Raw genomic sequence first — 21509 nt, 5'->3', positions numbered from 1 at the left:
CACGATAAGAATGATCAAAACGGCAGTTCCACCACTTGATCATTCTTATAGGCAGCGGGAGGGGACGACCCCCCCTCCCGCCGCCATCCGGTGCTTCTCCGGGCTCTCCCGTGCCATCGGGGGCCCGGAGAACAAATCGGCCGGCGCGAGCTGGGAAGCATAGAGATGACAGGTCTCTATGACCGTCGGAGGCCCGGGCGTGAAGTCATAACGTCGCGCCCGGGCCTCCGACGGAAGTAAACAAAGCCACAATTGTGGCTGGCGGCATGAGATCGGTGACTTTTTTTTTCACAATCTCATGCTTGTAAGCCTAGAGGAGAGATGTGGGGTCTTATTGACCCCACATTTCTCCATAAAGAGGACCTGTCACACTGATTCCTATTACAAGGGATGTTTACATTGGGGGGGAGCCTCGGGTGGGGGGGGGTGGGGCATCAGGAGGAGGATCATCCCCTGCTCTGTCCCTCCTGGCATATGCTGGCTGTCTGCCCTCCAATGCAAGGGCAATGCGGGTGAGGACTGCGTTCATCTGAGCCTGCATCCGCAGCTGGCGTGTGGTGGTATGCCGCTGGTGGCGCTTGGTCTGCCATCCCTCCGCCTAAATGGCAGCCGTATTGGCCTGTATAGCCACTCCCAGGCTCCTCACCTCTGCTACAAGGCCTGATGTTGTGGCCTGCAGCTCCCCAATGCAGGTGACCATAGCAGCGCAGTTCGCACTCACATCCTGCAGGCTCTCAGAGATTGAGGTGCTCTGCTCAGGCTGCTGTGTGAGGCACTGCTGCACAGTGGCTGTGGTGCCCTGCACAGCCACTGTGCATTCAGCCTGGGTCTTGGCTGAAGAGGCCAGGCTGTCTGCCACACGGCGCAGGTCACCTGCAATAGCACCCATATGGCGCATCTGGTGGGCCTGTTCCCTCGCCAGCCCTTCCTGGAGGGATTCAGGAACACCCCTTGTCTTCCATGTAGCCTTCCTGGGGGCAGGAGAGGCTTGGTGCCGTCTGTACGGGGAGGCCCCTGAGGGGCTTTCCCTGATGGGGAGGCCCTTGTGGGGTTTTCCCTGATGGGGGAGGAGGGTGAGGGGCTTCCCCTGATGAGGGAGGAGGGTGAGGGGTTTTCCCTGATAGGGGAGGAGGTCTGGGAGGGTCCAGGGATGATGTTATCCTCCTCGAGGTATACACCTTCCTCAAGGTCCCCATGATCCTCCTCAACAACTTCTAGAGGAGAGGTGTGGGCACACTCCTCCGGGGATGGCGTGGGTCATCCAGCAGCTTATGATGGCCCAGCTCCCTCCAGCACATCTGTGGATGACGCAAAGCATTCACACTTGTCACATGTTCCCTTCCACCCCCTCACATGCTACACACCGGATAGGGGATAAAACACACTTACCTGTTCTCAAGGCCTGGTCACCGGTGTCAAAGCCCTCCAGGCACTCCACTTGCTCCCTCTCCAGACATCTGGCAATCACCTCCTCCTCAGCAGTGAACCTGATAGTAGTGGCTGGTCTGCCTCCCGTGCCCCTGGCGTGCCTCTTCATCCTGGCCAGCTTGTCTCTGACCAGACGACGCAGGTCATTGATTTTTTTGATATGTCCCTTGAGGTCCTTCGCTCATGGCCAAGGGCATTGACCTGCATGGCGACCTCCTGGAGGATCTCCTCTTTCTTGACCTTGCTGGTCATGCCACTCTGTGCCCCATGGAGGTACACGTCGTACCTTGAGATGGCAGAGATGAGGATTGCCTTCTCCTCCGGTGAAAAATTATTTTTCCTCGTCTCCCTCTCAGTCACAGGAGCAGACATCGCTCAGAATGCAAAATTACCTACACCAAAAGCTGCTGGTGTACTTTTGCGCTCGACGGGCGCATGTCTGGGCGTATTTATGCTCTGGGCGTAGGCAGTGGGCCGGCGTATCTTAGGGGTTACGCCAGGCGTAGTTGTGAGCATGTGCAAAGGGGTACGGAACATGCGTCCATGTCATGGTGCATGCGCCATTTGAGATACGCTGGGCGTAGACCACTGCGCCAGGCTCGGACCATCATTTGCATGGGGTCACACCCACTTACACTTACGCTGGCCTGCGCCTTCAAAAATACACTACGCTTGCTCATCTTGGTGAGCAATGGCTTGCTGAATGCAGTGCATGCCTCTCCGCGCTGCGCCGGCGTAGCGTAAAAGAGATACGCTACGGCGGCATAAATATGCGCCGATGTATGTGAATCTGGGCCTCTGCCTGCAAAAATACAGATGACAATGTTCCCAAAGGAACTGGGAACCAGCTAACCTAAAATTTTAGGTAAACATACTAAACAATTAAAATTCAAAAGTTACATAAATATAATGATTACAGTGTAAATATCAACTCTTATCAACTCATGATCGGTCCATCCGATGAAAACGGTCTGATGGACCGCTTTCATCGGTTAACCGATGAAGCTGACTGATGGTCAATCGTGCCTACACACCATCGGTTAAAAAAACGATCATGTCAGAATGCGGTGACGTAAAACACAACGACGTGCTGAAAAAAATGAAGTTCAATGCTTCCAAGCATGCGTCGACTTGATTCTGAGCATGCATGGCTTTTTAACCATAACAACTCTGATGCTGCGTACACACGATCGGTCAAACCGATGAGAACGGTCTGATGGACCGTTTTCATCGGCCCAAACTGATCGCGTGTAGGCCCCATCTGTTATTTATCCATAGGTTAAAAAAAAGCAATCTTGTTTTAAATTTAACTGATGGATACCCAACCGATAGAACAAAAACGATCGTTTGTAGGCACGTCCATCAGTTAAAAATCCAGGCATGCTCAGAATCAAGTTGACGCATGCTTGGAAGCATTGAACTTCGTTTTTTTCAGCACGTCGTTGTGTTTTACGTCACCGCGTTCTGACACAATCGTTTTTTTAACCATCAGTCAGCTTCATCGGTTAACTGATGAAAATGGTCCATCAGACCGTTCTCATCGGTTTGACCGATCGTGTGTATGCGGCATAAGGGTTATAATTATATAAAAAAATATATTGCATAGCTATCTTCTGGTGAAACTTGCATATACAGTACATTCTTTCTGTGCAAGAGGGCAAAATTGTGTGCAGACAATTTTCTCTACATGTAGAATGTTTCTCATCCATGTAAAATGAGCGGTTCCAGAAAATACCAAATTTTGGCCATTATATGGGGCTAAAGATCATGAAATAATAAATAATTATGTATCATCACTATATAGTGACCATAATGCAATATTTCACAAGCCACAGGTTTTTCATAAATGATATACATTCAAGTTGTGGAGGAAATAGCCTGAAAACATACAATTTTGACCTATTAGCACAGAATTAATGTACATGCTTGTTACACCAGATGAATAGCAGTGCCTTTTTTCTAAAGACCTGTAAGTATAAGGTACAGCAAGCCCTGGAAACAAATAAATCAATTTACTGAAGTCAGACCATTTCAAGGTGCATTCTGATTGGTTGCTTTTCTTTATTATACTCCACATTTGCACTTTTGAGCCATGTGCTAGTTTACAAAATATCCCAGCCTGAAAGTTCTGAATTTCAATACTAGCTTCAATGCTAAAATTCATTAATCAGTTCTGATTGTATTGCTTAATGCAGTGCATCTTTATCAACATAAAATAATGTTTTAGCATATATTCTTGTATACCATATATTATTATTTATTGATTTTATTGACGCATGTTACTGAACAGTCAGAAACATTAGAAAGGGGATTTTAATTTATAAACTCCAGTTGCCTGTGAAACTTATTCAGACATAAACATGGGAGATTAAAGCACCTACTTCTTTTGATGTTTGTAAGAGAAATCAATGTCTTTCTCCAGGTTTATAAATTCAGCTGATTAAACCAAATGAATGGAGATGTGATTATTCAGTACAGCAGCAATGCTGCATACATCTATACTTATATTGAATACATGTTTGTCAAACAGTTTTTTTTAATTGATATCATAAGTTGTACTTATTTATATTTAAACTAATTAAAAGTACAATTATTCTTCTAACAGATAAAAATATATTAAAGACATACAAACACAATTACAATTAAAAGGCAGTATGAAGGATGTTTAGAGACACATGCACACAATGGGGTAGATTCAGGTAGCTACGCTATAATTTACGGCGGCGCAGCGTAGTGTATTTACGCTACGCCTCCGCAACTTACAGGAGCAAGTGCAGTATTCACAAAGCACTTGCTCCGTAAGTCGCGGTGGCGTAGCGTAAATGGGGCCGGCGTAAGCGCACGTAATTCAAATGGGGAAAGGGGGGCGTGTTTTATGGTAATATGTGATGACCTGACGTGATTGACGTGCGCCGTCCGTGTACTTATCCCAGTGTGCATTGCTTCCAAGTACGGCGTAACGACGTATTGGTTTCGACGTGAACGTAAATTACGTCCAGCCCTATTCGCGACGGCTGACGCAAACAACGTAAATAATTCAAATTTCGAAGCGGGAACGACGTCCATACTTAACATTGGCTGCGCCTCCTAATAGCAGGAGCAGTCTTACGCAGAAAAAGCCTTTACGCAAATGACGTAAAAAACAAATGCCGGGCGCACGTACGTTTGTGAATCGGCGTATCTAGGAAATTAGCATATTCTACGCCGACAACAACGGAAGCGCCCCTAGCGGCCAAAGTTATATTGCACACAATTCTACGCCGCCGCAATCAAGTTACGTCGAAGGAGGAAGCCTATTTTTTCAGCGTAACTGCCTTTGAGAATCGGCGTAACGCTACGCGGACGCGGAATTCAAATTACGGCAGCGTATCTGGAGATACGCCGCAAAAGGTATGTGAATCTACCCCAATGATTATCTATATATATATATATATATATATATATATATATATATATATATATATATATATATATATATATATATATATATATATATATATATATATATATATATATATATATATATATATATATATATATATATATATATATATATATATATATATAACAGATTATTTTGACATGGTTGTTCACATCTGTGCAATCATCATCTGGCAAAAAAAGTTGAACCCTATCTTAGCTGAATAGCTTGAAGGTAGCAATCAGCTGCAATCACAGCACTGATAATATATCCAGTATAACCCACAGAATTGATGAGATGTGATATTTGATAACTACTCTTACCAAGTCATATAGAGTTTACGAGCAGTTGTAGCTTAAGTAGGATATGACATACTAGTCAGACAATTTCTTCACAATCATGAGTAAAAACATAAAAAATCTAAATAAGTAAACAGTGCTATCTATTTAGCAATTTTAATGCTATCTTCTTGATTTATTTATTATTAGTAATATTTTTAAAAATAGATGTAAACTCTAAATGACTGATATAATAGCTGAACTCAAGTGGAATTTTAAAGCTACCCTTACAGTTGTACTACTCCTGCACTGCAAAGGTAGAATGTTTGTGTAGGTTATCATTAAAAATCTGTTTTACGTTCCTTATCCCTCACTCCCCTTGCAGTCAAAGCTCTTCTCTTCCCTTCAACACTCTGGGTTGTTGGCAGACCCAAGGTGTCCTCATTTACAGTATGATCTTGCATTGTACATTATGATTTCAGAGTGCTGGCAAATGACAGAGCCCCAAAGAGAAGTGGCTTTGGGGAACTGGTTGTACAGAGAGGAGGAAGCCTGAACGAGTGAGGCATAAGGTAAATATAATTTGGCATAAGGTAAATAATTATTTTTTTTCCACTATATCTTATTGTGTACATGGAGAAACAATGTCAGGGAGGTGCTGGCCATAGTGCAGCCGAAGCTCCTAGGCAGAGGCATATATGCATGCGCAGATGTGCTTCTGCAGGTGCCTGGCATGCGTGCAAATATTAGTGCACACACGGATGATCTGCAGCTTTACACCGTATACCTGTTCCTGTGATCGGTGCTTGATTCTTGTGCTTGACCTGACTTATCATGACCACGCCTACTCTCCACCAATCCTGACCTTGGCTTGCCTTAAGGACTTTGTTATATTTTCCATCTGCCTGATATCCTGTTACCAACCTCAGCCTGCATCTTGACCATTCTCTGCCTGCTGTTCATGCTTATACCTGATCCTCCGTTGCTAACCTGGCTTGTCTGACTCTGCTTCCAGTTATCCGTCTGTCCTGCTCTGCATAGTGCCTGGTAATGCTGGTCCTACATCTGCTGTGTGCCTGCATCGGCTGTTCCTGTTGCCATTCGCTGCTTCAGCCATCCAGCCCAGCTCAGGTGATGCACCTGTCACACACTTCTGCAACCAACGGAAGATCTGTGTAGCCCTTATTGAAGCATGTGTAACAGGATGTCTCCCCATTACAAATCCTGTCACATGAACTTCTCGTAGAGACTATGGAGTTGCTTTAACCACTTGCTTACTGGGCACTTAAACCACCTTCGTTCCCGGAGCAATTTTCAGCTTTCAGCACTCTCACACTTTGAATGTTAATTACTCAGTCATACAACATTGTATCCAGATGAATTTTTTGTCCTTTTTTTCATACAAACAGAGCTTTCTTTTGGTGGTATTTGATCACCTCTGGACTTTTTATTTTTTGCGCTATAAATGAAAAAAGGCGGAAAATTTAGAAAAAAAATGAATTTTTCTTAGTTTATGCGATAAAATTTAGCAAAATATTAATTTTTCTTCATAAATTTTGGCCACAATTTATACTGCTACATGTCTTTGGTAAAAATAACCCAAATTAGTGGATATTATTTGCTCTTTGTGAAAGTTAGAGAGTCTACAAGCTATGGTGCAAATCATAAAAAAAATATCACACCTGTTGTACCGGTGCCTATCTCATTTCTTGGGGCCCTGAACACGCCAGGAAAGTACAAATACCCCCCAAATGACCCCTTTTTAGAAAGTAGACATTCCAAGGTATTTAGTAAGATGCATGATGAGGTTTTTGATGTTGTAATTTTTTCCCACAATTCTTTGCAAAATGAATATTTTTTTTTATTTTTTTTTCCCCCTCACAAAATTGTCATTGTAATAGGTTATTTCTCTCACATGGCATGTGTATACCACAAATGACACCCAAAAATACATTCTGCTACTCCTCCTGAGTATGGCGATACCACATGTGTGGGACTTTTTCACAGCCTGACCACATACAGAGCCCCAATATGCAGGGAGCACCATCAGGTGTTCTAGGAGCATAAATTACACATCTAACTTGTTGACTACCTATTACACTTTTGAAGGCCCTGGAGCACCTGGACAATGGAAATGCCCACAAAGTGACCCCATTTTGGAAAGCTAACACCCCAACGTATAATCTATGAGGCATAATGAGTCTTTTGAACGATTCATTTTTTTCCAAACGTTTTTGGAAAATGTGGGAAAAAAATGAAAACGCATTTTTTTTTACGCAAAGTTGTCCATTTATAAGATATTGCCAACACATAGCCTGTACATAGCAAAAATTACACCCCAAAATACATTCTGCTACTCCTCCTGAGTATGGCGATACCACATGTGTGGGACTTTTTCACAGCCTGGCCACATACAGAGCCCCAATATGCAGGGAGCACCATCAGGTGTTCTAGGAGCATAAATTACACATCTAACTTGTTGACTACCTATTACACTTTTGAAGGCCCTAGAGCACCTGGACAATGGAAATGCCCACAAAGTGACCCCATTTTGGAAAGCTAACACCCCAACGTATAATCTATGAGGCATAATGAGTCTTTTGAACGATTCATTTTTTTCCAAACATTTCTGGAAAATGTGGAAAAAAAATGAAAACGCAATTTTTTTATGCAAAGTTGTCCATTTATAAGATATTGCCAACACATAGCCTATACATAGCAAAAATTACACCCCAAAATACATTCTGCTACTCCTCCTGAGTATGGCGATACCACATGTGTGGGACTTTTTCACAGCCTGACCACATACAGAGCCCCAATATGCAGGGAGCACCATCAGGTGTTCTAGGAGCATAAATTACACATCTAACATGTTGACTACCTATTACACTTTTGAAGGCCCTGGAGCACCTGGACAATGGAAATGCCCACAAAGTGACCCCATTTTGGAAAGCTAACACCCCAACGTATAATCTATGAGGCATAATGAGTCTTTTGAACGATTCATTTTTTTCCAAACGTTTTTGGAAAATGTGGAAAAAAAATGAAAACGCAATTTTTTTATGCAAAGTTGTCCATTTATAAGATATTGCCAACACATAGCCTGTACATAGCAAAAATTACACCCCAAAATACATTCTGCTGCTCCTCCTGAGTATGGCGATACCACATGTGTGGGACTTTTTCACAGCCTGACCACATACAGAGGCCCAACATGCAAGGAAGACCAACCGGTGTTCTAGGGACACATAGCATACACATGACAAGAATTACACCCCAAAATACATTATGCTAAGCAAAGGGTAAACAAAAAATGTACCTGTGGTTTTAGTAGCGCAGTTGTCCACAGGACGATAGCACTGGTCCAGGCAGCAGGCAGGGACTTGGTCAGCAAAAGAAAATGCAATTGTCCAGGCAACAGGCATTATGGCATAGGTCCTACAGGCAGCAGGCAGAAGTAGGGCCTCGTTCAGGACAGAATGGGGACAGGGGTAGAGGCTTCTCCCACCCAAATCTCTTTGAAGCCTCCGGGCAACCAGACCCTAATCTAGAATGAGAAAACAAAAACAATAGTTTTCTTCATCCAGAAAAACAATTCTGGAGCCCCTCCCATGTGAGACCCCTGTGCTTTGAATCCCACTAGTCCACTGGCAGGGTAAAAGATCAGTCCAAGAGGCAGGCAAAAAGAATGGTCAAACGGTCCAGGGTCAGTTCCAGATCAGGCAGAGGTATAAACAGAAACGGTAGGCATAAGCGTGGTCAAATAACAGTCCAGGGTCAGTTCCATATCAGGCAGAGGTATAAACAGAATCGGTAGGCATAAGCGTGGTCAAATAACAGTCCAGGGTCAGTTCCATATCAGGCAGAGGTATAAACAAAATCGGTAGGCAGAATCGTGGTCAAATAACAAGCCAGGGTCAAATACAGAGCAAGCAGAGGCATAAGGGGTGTAAAGGTAAATGGCAGGAAGTGACTAATAATTTAGTAAGGAATGATAACGGCGGAAACAGCCAACTACGCAGAGGCCTGGTTGGGAAGGGCATTGGGCACAATAAAAACGGGTGTCTCTTCTCACTCCATCTTTGGAGCACACCCGGCATTTTTTTGGGGAATTTCGGCCTGTTGGTCCGGGAGGGATTTTATCTGGGAAGTGGCGCTCGTAGAGTCGGCTTACCACATCGGATCGAATGGTTGCTGGTGGGTTGCTGGTGTATAAAAGGGCAGTGGTGATTTCCTCCTGGTAATAAAGGTAGGATTTGGGTCTTGGAGTGGATTTTCGATATAATACGTAGGTGTTGTATATGGCCAAATTGAATAAGTAAATTGAAACTTTTTTATACCACTGGTATGATCGTCTTGTGGAAAGGTAGGGCTCGATCATTTGATCATTGAAATCGACACCCCCCATGAACTTATTGTATTCGTGGATACATTTAGGTTTCTGGATTTGCCCATTCCTCCTTCTGATGGTAACGCATGTATTGTTGTGGATGGTAGAAAGCACGTACACATCCCTTTTGTCCCTCCATTTCACGGCCAGAACTTCCTCATTGCGTGCACTCGCCGTCTCCCCTTTTCTTAGCTTCTTGGTGACGAGGCTTTGAGGAAAGCCCTTCCGGTTCGACCGTACGGTGCCGCATGCGGGTGTCTTCTTTCTATACAGGTTTCGGAAAAGGGGCAAACTTGTGTAGAAATTGTCCACATACAAGTGGTAGCCTTTCTCCATGAGCGGGTTTAGGAGTTGCCAAACAATTTTCCCGCTGGTTCCTATGTAGTCTGGGCAATTAGGGGGGTGTAGCTGGCTGTCCTTTCCTTCATATATGTTGAAGGCATAGGTATATCCGGTGGCACGGTCACATAATTTGTAGAGCTTCACTCCATAGCGGGCCCTTTTGGAGGGAATAAATTGCTTTATGCCGAGCCTGCCAGAAAATTTGACAAGTGACTCGTCAACACAGATGTTTTGGTCCGGGGTAAACAACTGGGGGAAAATTTGGGAAAAATAATCTAGTAGTGGCCGAATTTTATAAAGTTTGTCAAAATTTGGGTCATCTCGGGGAGGGCACTGGGTATTGTCACTATAGTGTAGGAATCGCATGATCATTTGATATCTGGACCTGGGCATTTTTGAGGAAAAGACGGGCATGTGGTATATGGGGCGTTTTGACCAATATGAACATACTTTGTTTTTGTGGTTTAGTCCCATACAGAATACGAGGCCCAAAAATGTTTTAAACTCTTCCACTGTAAGGGGTCTCCATTGGAAGGGACGGGCATAATAGGATGTGGGGTGACTGGAAATAAATTGTTGGGCATAGAGATTGGACTGGGAAACAATTGAGGAAAGCAAGTCCTCAGTAAAAATTAAATTGAAAAAATCTATTGGGGCAAAATTTTCTGTGTCCACTTGGACTCCTGGCTGGGCAGTGAAAGGGGGAATGTTGGCTTCTCCTGAATTAGGAGGAAGCCACAAGGGGTACTGAAGGGAATAGGGAAGGCTGGCATGGGACCTACTGGTACGTGACCTTGCTTGACGAGGTGTTGCGGTTCTGGTGGATGGCACAGCGGTGCTGGTGGATGGCACATCAGTGCTGGTGGATGGCACAGCAGTGCTGGTGGATGGCACTGCCTCCTTAGCAATACGCCTTCGTCTGGCGGGCGGACCCTCTTCCTCCTCTTCTTCCTCTTCTTCTTCCTCCTCTTCTTCCTCCTCTTCTTCCTCCTCTTCTTCCTCCTCTTCTTCCTCCTCTTCTTCCTCTTCTTCCTCCTCTTCCTCCTCTTCCTCCTCTTCCTCCTCTTCCTCCTCTTCCTCCTCTTCCTCCTCTTCCTCTTTCTCCTCTTCCTCTTCACTGCTAACTACCGGCTCATAGTCAACATCAGATCCGGCGTCTGACCTTGCGGAGGAATCCGAATCGCAGAGCTCCCCGTTGCTCTCGTCGGCCGCAATAATTTCGTATGCCTCCGTAAGTGAAAAAGATCTTTTAGCCATCGTTGGCAATGACAAAAGATGGCACGTGGCACTGATGACACTGACAGGTGGCACTGACGGCAAATGGGACTGGCAGATGGCACGGGCAGATGGCACTGATGGCAGGTAGCACTGATGGCAGGTGGCACTGATGGCAGGTGGCACTGATGGCACTGATGGCACTGATGGCTGACGGCACTGATGGCACGGGCAGATGGCACGGGCAGATGGCACGGGCAGATGGCACGGGCAGGTGGCACTGGCAGGTGGCACTGGCAGGTGGCACTGATGGCAGGTGGCACTGATGGCACTGATGGCTGACGGCACTGATGGCACGGGCAGATGGCACGGGCAGGTGGCACGGGCAGGTGGCACTGGCAGGTGGCACTGATGGCAGATTGCACTTATGGCAGATTGCACTTTTGGCAGATTGCACTTATGGCAGATGGCACGAGCAGGCGGCACTGGCAGGTGGCACTGATGGCAGGGGCAGGTGGCACTGATGGCAGGGGCAGGTGGCACTGATGGCAGGGGCAGGTGGCTCTGATGAAAATGCACTGGCTGGTGGCACTGGCTGATGGCACTGGAAGGTGGCACTGGAAGGTGGCACTGGCAGGGACTGTGGGTAGTGTTTGTGTCACTCACTTTTTTTTTTTTTTTTACTGTAACGATCGATGCACTGTAAAACTGTCTTTCTCTCCTCACACGCGGTCTGTGTGTAAGGAGAGAAAGCCGGCGATGAGAGATGATCTCATTTGTTTACATTCGAGATCATCTCTCATTGGACGGCTAGATCGAATGCTGAATGGCCGCTGTGATTGGCCATTCAGCACGATCTGTGATTGGCTGTGTCCGAGGGACACGGCCAACACAGTTTTCTGCAGAAGCGCGCTCGCGGGGACGCGCTTCCAGCAGAGAAACGGCAGGCCGTTTAAACACGGCCACTTGGCACTTCAGGTCCGCGCTGCAGACGTATTTTTACTATAGCGCGGATCTGAAGTGGTTAATACAGGAAAATAGACTGTGCACTTTGTGAATGCAGTTGCTCCAGAGCTTAGTAATTGAGGGAAAGCTCTGCTGACATCCATCATCTAATCATGCTCTGGAGCAATTGCAGTTGCAAAGTGCAGTCTATTTGCTTTTAGAAAATGAACACAAATCAGTGGCCATGCCAACACTCTAACTGAGCTAAACGTACCTTTGTGTAAACAAAAAAGGCAGGGGAGCGCATTGACCATAGCATCACTGTATTCACTTTTATTAAAAACAATATTAATCCTGCTTACAAAAGTAGACATCTGGGAGCATAAAGCAACACAAGGACCAAGAGCCTTTGGTGAATAAACATGGATGGATGAAGCCGATCACATCATCTGGACCACTAGGAAGCTGATCAAGCAGGCATAAGGGCAAGCAAGCTGTCTGGCGTACTGGATGCTTGTTGTATGCAAACCCTCTGAAGACATCACCACTGGAGCATGCACAGTTGCAGAAGGTGTTTCAAGGGATCTTTCACTTCCTCAGCTAACCTAGAAAGGTGGGAATACACAAGAGGCTGCTACGGTACCGAGCTCTGGGGAACCAAGGAAAACAGGAAATCAAAATAAAACTAAAATGGGGGCATGGCTTAAATGTCTGATCCTACAGCTCCAGCACCAACTGGAGAACCAAGCAGCATCGCCGCTTTCCAGAGAGGCTCCTGTGCCAACAGAGGATACCTACACACTGGACAACCATCCCAGTATGTCCCTCAAAATGAAAGAATACTGTCAGCCCAAGAAGCTGACAGCGTTCTTCTGCCAGCCGTCGGGGAGAAGAATCCAAGATGGCACCCGCGTAATCACACAAGAACCAGATGATTCTTATACCGATCTCCCTGATGCAGATGACCCTGAAATATCGACCCAGAATGAATCCTAAAATGCCTCACCTTCATCTCCTCCTTGGGAAAGAGAAATTACCGCTCCAGGTGGGTCTGCTGGACAATCAGTGGCTGCTCAGGAGGCCAGGAGTGCCGGAAATGCACAAGGCAAAATTTAAAAGTTAAAAGGATGGACAGCCGCACCTCCAAAAAAAACCTTAGGTTGTCTTTATTTTAAAAAAAAAATTATGGAAAATGCACTACAAATAACAGCAAAGGGTGGAAAACAGCCTATGCGTTTCGCACTGCGAACAGTGCTTAGTCATGGCTCCTTCATCTCCTCCTTCCTCTGCCAGCAACAGCCCAGCCAAGATGCGCCTGGATTCTAGCCTTCAAGGACATGAAGTAAGCCCTGCATTAGAGTATCTTCCCACGCAGACAGCCCATCCCCTATAACAGCATTCCCTACTTCTAACCAACCGGTGCTCTATGAAAAGAGATGCTTATATCTCTTCAAAGCTCACTTCATAATGACATTTCCTCCATGTTCACTAAATTCTCCTCAGAAATGCATTCCATGGGTAAGAAAGTTTACCATATCGAAAACCAACTAGGTTAAATGATAGAATCTGTAAATGATCTTGTAGATGCTCATGATCTCACCCATGAGGGACAGCAATGGGGGAGAGGATAGGTCACGCCATAACAGTGTGAAAATAAGCAGAATACCTGAACGTGTCTCCCACCAGATTTTAACTTTTATTTCAGGAAACTAATCTCAATGCTGTTACCTGGACTTTCACCCATTGAAAACCGTTGCCTTCCCAAACCGCTTCACCTTCCTGCAGAGGTACCACACAATGTTCAAATGAGAATACACTTTTTTCACACTAAAGATCAACTTCTGGCAAAGGTAAGGCATCTTAGTCAGCTTCCAGCCCCATACGCCAAGCTGCAACTATATGCAGACCTCTCTCAATATACTTGTCAGCAAAGATGACAATTAAACACCATCACTAAACCGCTCAATAACCACAAGATCCCATACTAATGGGGCTTCCCCACCAAACTAATGTTTACCAAATATGGAGTGAAACACGATATCTTAACAGTAGAAGAGGGCCTCCAATTGCTTCACACATGCCTAATCATACCTGAGGTATCTATGACAACACATTCAAACCGCAAGGAGAACAACCAACCCACCTCTAGGAGCTATCATGCCAAACTAAAACCAAAATCAATCTATTGATGTCACATACCAAAAAGCTACACACTGAGACTGGAGCGGTTCAAGTAAAATCAACACTCTGTGACGAGAGAATTTGAGCCAAACTATTAAATGTAAGCAAGAAAATTGTATACAAAGTAATTTTTCAAATTGCACACTGAGACTGGAATGGTTCAAGTAAAATCATTGTTTCAAATCTAAAAAGAAACAATGTATGGATAGGATACACCAAAGTGAAAAAAAGGGGGGAAAAATCCAGGAAAAAAAGGAAAGATTTACAAAAAGCTTACCTTTAGCTACTGGAAAAAAAATTTGCACTTCAGAAACCCCAAACCTGGAAAAATCTATGTTCAATTTTCCACTTGTGCCAACTATAAGTGCTGACACAGTGTAATTCAGGTGATTCTATATGGAGCCCATATTGCTGTGTGGGATGTCAGGGGGAATGTTAGAGCTCTCATTTGAAACTGAAGTTTAAAGAATGTGTCCAGGTGTGGGGGGGCTCCTCAGTATTACTTTTGCATTTTATAGCTTTACATGTTGCCTTCAAAGAAGGTATCAGTAAAACACGTTTTTGATCTTTACTTACCTCATAACAATCTAATGCAAGTTTATTAAAATTACAACACTTTTTCTGAATAAAATGTTGCCTATGACAGTGATAGTGATCAACTATACATGCAGAATGTGTGAAGGTATGCATGCTTGTAGTCTCAGTAAGGCAGACATGTGAGAGGGTGACTAAGCTGGAGTATAATTGGGACACAATCCAATATGGTTGGATCATCAATTTTTTTTTAATACAAACTACATATTCAAACCACCTTTTGAAATTACTTTAACATGCCAACATTTATATAAGATGTTAGTGATTGGGATAAGATACACTTTAAGAAAATCAATTAACCTTTATATCAGCAGCAGCCTATTCAGTTTCATATACCAAGACAAATTTATTGTTAACAATTTTTGCCCTGTACACATGATCGGTCCATCCGATGAAAACGGTCTGATGGACCGTTTTCATCGGTTAACCGATGAAGCTGACTGATGGTCAGTGGTGCCTACACACCATCGGTTAAAAAAACAATCGTGTCAGAACGCAGTGACGAAAAACACAATGACGTGCTGGAAAAATGAAGTTCAATGCTTCCAAGCATTTGTCGACTTGATTCTGAGCATGTGTGGATTTTTAACCGATGGACGTGCCTACAAACGATCGTTTTTTTTCTATCGGTTAGATATCGATCGGTTAAATTTAAAACAAGATTGCTTTTTTTTAACCTATGGATAAATAACCGATGGGGCCTACACACGATCGGTTTGGTCCGATGAAAACGGTCCATCAGACCGTTCTCATCAGTTTGACCGATCGTGTGTATGCGGCATCTGCCTTAGACGCTATAGAAACATTTTGTAAAAAAGGGTTCTTCAAATGAAACATAAAGCAGTGCTGCATCAAAATACTGGCTCTGTTTTACTATTACTGTCCCAAATTCTCCAGGGAGGTGCTACCTTGCAGACGTCTGTAAAGATGTGTCATTGCATATTTGAAGTGCTACTGTATATGGTAGTCAAGAATGGAAACATCAGATTCATGGCAGGAGTTTGGAGTGTGCCTGCAACTTCTGATAAATCCACCATCTATGTAGTGACAGTTAATTTCTTGAAACAAAGTTTGTATGGGGATTGTTTCCTTTTTAAACAGAAGATTGAAAGCTATGGAATTAGCAAAGTGGTATATATTTTATACTTGTGAATTACTGTACTTTTCGGCCTGAAAAATTTACCAACAGACCTGAATTCAAAAGAATAATGACAGAAGGTAAGAAGGAATAGTGGCCATGTGCATGCATGTTAGAAAGGCAGCAATCTTATAACAGGTTTTTTTGCACGCCCATGCTGTGGTAACATTGATTTTTTTGTAACATGTGCAGCTGTCTGCCACTGTGAATGATCAATACTCTGGCATACAAACATGTACTTCAAGCACACTCACCCTGAGGAATTAAAGTGTTTCTAAAGCTGAAAAATGCAGTCTTGTCTATGTAGTAGGTTTTACATACGCAGATCGTCATATAAATTATATGCACCATCCTACTGTTGACAAAATGTTGTGGTTTAAATGTCTTTCCATTTGGCAAAATAATCAATTTACAAACATTGATGTACTTGCAATAATTACAATTAGTACATTTTAAAATTACTTTTACCTTAAATGGATCAGTCCTTAAAGGGGAGTTCCAGCCAATTTGTATGTTTATTAAAAGTCAGCAGCTACAAAAAGTGTAGCTGCTGGCTTTTAATAAACAGACACTTACCTGCTCCAGCGCTCCAGCGACGCGCCGGCCGGGGCTCCGCTCCTCTCCCCCCCTCCCCGGCCGGCGTCTTCATTCTCAGTGTGGGCACCCGGCCGTGACAGCTTTCGGCTTCATGGCCGGGCACCCACTGCGCATGCGCGAGCGGCACTGCGCATGTGCGAGCGGCGCGGCCCGGCGCTGCGCCGTGTAATTGGCCAGGAGATCGCCTAGGACCTGTGACGTGTCCTAGGCGATCGCCTACAGCAGCCCCTTCCTGTAGGCGATTAAGCTTAGTCGCCTACAGGAAGGAGGAAGTGGGACAGGAAGTCCCACTCTTCCTGAAGCCCCCACTCCCCCCCCCAAAAAATTATATATGGCATGTAAGGGGGTGAGGAGTGGGATAAGCGGAAGTTCAAATTTGGGTGGAACTCCTCTTTAACCTGCCTTTGTAAAAGGTATATTTTGATAAGCTTGTTTACTGCTTTTGTGAGCCTTTGACTAGTAGATGCACATAGCTGTAAGGTAATTTCATCTGAACAAATGCACATAGTTCATAGATATAGGTTGTATGGAATACAAAATATGTTTATTCTCATTAGGGATTTTCAGGTGAACCAGACAAGTCACTTGTAATATTCACATCACCAAACAATCTTTTTGTGGTTTGTTTTGTGTTAACAATGCTTTTCATTTTTATTGTGGTGTGGTAGCTATGAACTTTCTATGCCAACATAGAGCAATGCACATTTGGGAATCAAACTGTTGTGCTTTAAAGTGTTTTTTCTTTCTTTTGGTGTGGGGTTCTAGCTTTTTTGTGGTTGTTATTTTTTAAAATGTTTTTTTGTTTTTTTTATCAGCAGTATGGCTAATGTTATTGATATAACAATACATTACAGTACATAGCTGGTTTATGACTGGGCAATAGGAATGAGCTCATGTTCGACTTGCCTGTTTGCCCATTCACCGGACAGCGAACAATTTGGGGCGTTCGCGGCAAATTCAAAAAGCCATGTAAAAGTCTATGGGAGAAATCTAAAGTGCTAATTTTAAAGGCTTATATGCAAGTTATTGTCAGAAAAAGTGTTTGGGGACCCGGGTCCTGCCCCAGGGGACATGTATCAATGCAAAAAAAAGTTTAAAAAAATTCAGTTTTTTCGGGAGCAGTGATTTTAATAATGCTTAAAGTGAAACAATAAAAGTGAAATATTCTTTTAAATTTCGTACCTGGAGGGTGTGTATAGTATGCCTGTAAAGTAGCGCTTGTTTCCCATGCTTAGAACTGTCACTGCACAAAATGTAATTTCTGAAGGAAAAAAAGTCATTTAAAAGTACTCGCAGCTGTAATTAATTGTCAGCTCCCAGCAATACAGAGAAACTAGGGCTGTGCAAATTAACTTTTAATTAATCAATTAATCTTTAATTTTTTTGATCGATCAAAATCTTTTTGATCGATTAAAATTCTTTTGATTGGTACTCACCTCTCCGCTGGCGTTTGGGCCTTCAGGGAGTTTTGTCAGAGATCCAGTAAAGTCACGGACACTGGCGGGGCTTGCCGTGTCCATCTGAAGGGCTCCTTTGCTGTGCCTTCATATCTGCATGCCGGCGGGACCTTACTATCTGCCACACGCAAGGGCTGTTACACTTCCCTCTATCAACCTAGGATTCTACAACCATCCACATGGGACATCTACATGCCGACGGACTTATGTTAACATCTCCTCATCTGGATTCAGCAGTGGTATCGTTGTACACATTTTCATACCAGTATCATACTTAGCTATATGTTTTTATGACTGATTTTGCTACCGTTTGGTATTACTCGCACCATTTTTACAGTTTATGTAGCTACATCGATTTTATCTCCTGTGCAATATTTATTTGGTTACCTACTTGAAGACTATAAAAGTTTTAATGCTATTCCCATCGAGCGCTGGCTTTGTCTGTTTTTTGTATCCTGCGATCCATTTTTCCAGTGGTTGGTAGCTGCACTGGGAATCAGCCTGCAAGGAGATCAGCTAAAAGTAGTTGGATCTGTATGTGCATTATAATTAATTGAAATTAGTCGGGTAATCGATAAAAAAAAACGATTAATCGAACACAAAAATTTTGATCAGTAACAGCCCTAAGAGAAACGTCATTGAAAGTCATTCATTAAAAAAACAAAAATGCGTGGGGTCCCCCCAAATTCAATTACCAGGCCCTTCAGGTCTGGTATGGATTTTAAGGGATTTTAAATCCATACCAGACCCTTTATCCGAGCACGCAACCTGGCAGGCCACAGGAAAAGAGGGGGGGACGAGAGAGCGCCCCTTCCTCCTAAACCATACCAGGCCACATGCCCTCAACATGGGGAGGATGATTTGGGGGTCTGTGACGGGGACATGCAACTCTTTTTTCAAGTCTACTAATATGTACTGTATGTTGACCCTTTTCTCCCAAAACAAGATTGTTTGGATAAAACACTGTATTTGCAATACTGTTGAATTTGGAAAATACCAATTGTATGATGAATGCTGCAAGTATATTACAGAAACAATTATTCTAATTAAAAAACATTTATCGGTTATAAAACTTCAGGTTTTTGAAAGTCATAAATAATACACCAAACCTAACCCAAGGCTAACACAACAAAAACCTGGGCACCAAGCCCAATAATGACCCTTTAGTAAGACTTTCTGGATCCCAAAGCAAATGCTTGCTCTTACCTGGATTTTCAATCTTTCTGAACTTAAATGTTTATTCCCACAAATTTTTACTCAAACTGAGGTTCTCAATTAAGTTAAACTAAGAATGAAAAAAAGAACCATGGATGTTTCTAAGGCCTTGCACACATGATCAGAATATCGGACGAATGACCATCCATTTTTTTTGTTTGCATGCTAGACTCCTTATTGAAAATTAAGAGGTTACTCAATTTATGAAACTTTTAGTACAACAGAATACAACTTCGGAGGTGATGTAATATATTAAATTGTATTTCTATTGTATTTTTGGATGACAACGTTACTGATTAAATGAAAATCATACAATCTGCTATAGTAGGAGAAACATTTTTGGTTAGGCTATTGTAATTGGCTCTCAAAGCTGTGTACTAATGATCAGATTATTTTACGATTGCTTCAAAAGTGTTTTTTTTGTACAATTTTCTGATCATGTGTTTTTTAAACACTTCATCAATGCACCTATACATTTTAACAATTTACCAATTCACCTCTACATTTATTTAATTTACTTAATTACAAAACTGCTTTAAATACTGGTTCAACTAGTATTATAATAATTGTTATTAGGGAGCTATTTATATTTATAAATTTTTTTTTCTAAAGCAGATCCTTACTGCATCTGAGCACCACAAACCAAAAACACTATTTAATTCATTTTAATATTCAAAGCAAACGTCCCCATCCATCCACGTCTCCATGCTTTATTTTGTTGAAAAATCACTTTGAAAAACACTACACTAGCATATCTGATCATGGCCATATTGAGTAAGGGCAAATGATTTTTGAAGCATTTACTTCCTGAAATCAATATGCCATAAGTTTAGGCTTGCATGAAGGAGAGTGTGCTTAGCTTCCTCTCCTCCCCTTCTGAAGACTAGGATGTACTACATAATTTGCCTAGGCAAGAAACCAGGAAGTAACTGAAGAAATGTAAAAAACAAAGTTTAAAAAAAGTAAATATGATAGACTTTCCTATCTATTTACTAATGCTAAAAGCAATGAGATGGAGAGAAGTATTATCAGACTATTAAGCAAAAGTAAGAATCATAAAGTAAGATGACACAGAAGATTTTGTGATTATGGCTATACTATGGTGGTTATTTCCAAAAGGCAAATCCACTTTGCACTACAAGTGCAAGCTACAAGTGCAAAGTGCATTTGAAATTGCACTGAAAGTGCACTTGGAAGTGCAGTCGCTGTTAATCTGAGGGATAGATCTGAAGTGAGGGGAATCATGTGCAAGCTAAAATGCTATTTTTTTCCTTGCATCTCCCCCTCGGATCTACAGCGACTGCACTTCCAAATGCACTTTCAGTGCAATTTCAAGTGCACTTTTCACTTGTAGTTTGCACTTGTAGTGCAAAGTGGATTTGCCTTTCGGAAATAACCCCCTATAATTCATGTTGTGGATATGTTTGCAGCTCTCAATGTTAAATATTAGCTCTGCAATAATCCAACTATTCAGTTCAATAACCTTTGTAGGATGGAGTGAAATCTATACGTTATTAGCTAAAACTTATTGCAAGTGTTATTGCAAAACTGTAGTACTGTACAGAGAAATAAAGTCACTAGTTTGGAAATTTGGGTGAGTTTCTTTACTGTCATTTTTTTAATGGTTTAATAGAGAGCCTTTTTAATGTTATTTTTGTCTATCTTTTGCCACAAAGCAGAGGAGAAATGTACCCATGGAAAGCTAATAATTGAAGACACAGAAACCACACCCTTTTATACTATTAGAGTTTACTTTTCAAGCATTTATAAAAAAGATTTTGCCTCTAGTTGGAGTAATTTAAAACAAATAATACTGAATACTCCAATAACGATTCACCAAGAAATAATTGTGATGCAATATGAAAGATCCCACAAGTGATTGAATAGGAAGAATAGGAATATTTACATCAGTAGCATTGGGAAAGATCAAACATCAGCTGTAAAATTTTCTACTGACAAAGTCCTTAAGCAATTATTACACCATTGAGAAAGTAGATTAATCATATAGTAAATAGTATAGGTGTGATAGCGCTGTATAAATAAAATAAAATAAACAATTAACATAATTAAATTATAAGAAAAAGTCCAAAAGCATGAAGCAAAGATATTCCACGTTGTGCAAAAGATGACTTCTGTGATGAATCTTCAAACAAAAAAGTGACCCCACCACCACATAAATTGCTCACTCACCTCCTTTAAGTGAGCCTGCAGGAAGTTAAACACGCCATGCACCCTCCTTGTCAGGCTTTTGGACTGCATCTTACAATTTCATCACGTTTATTGTTTATTTTATTTTATTTATACAGCG

The sequence above is a fragment of the Rana temporaria genome, chromosome 4, assembly GCF_905171775.1.
Source record: "Rana temporaria chromosome 4, aRanTem1.1, whole genome shotgun sequence".
Lineage (NCBI taxonomy): Eukaryota > Metazoa > Chordata > Amphibia > Anura > Ranidae > Rana > Rana temporaria.
Note: the sequence above shows the minus strand (reverse complement) of the source record.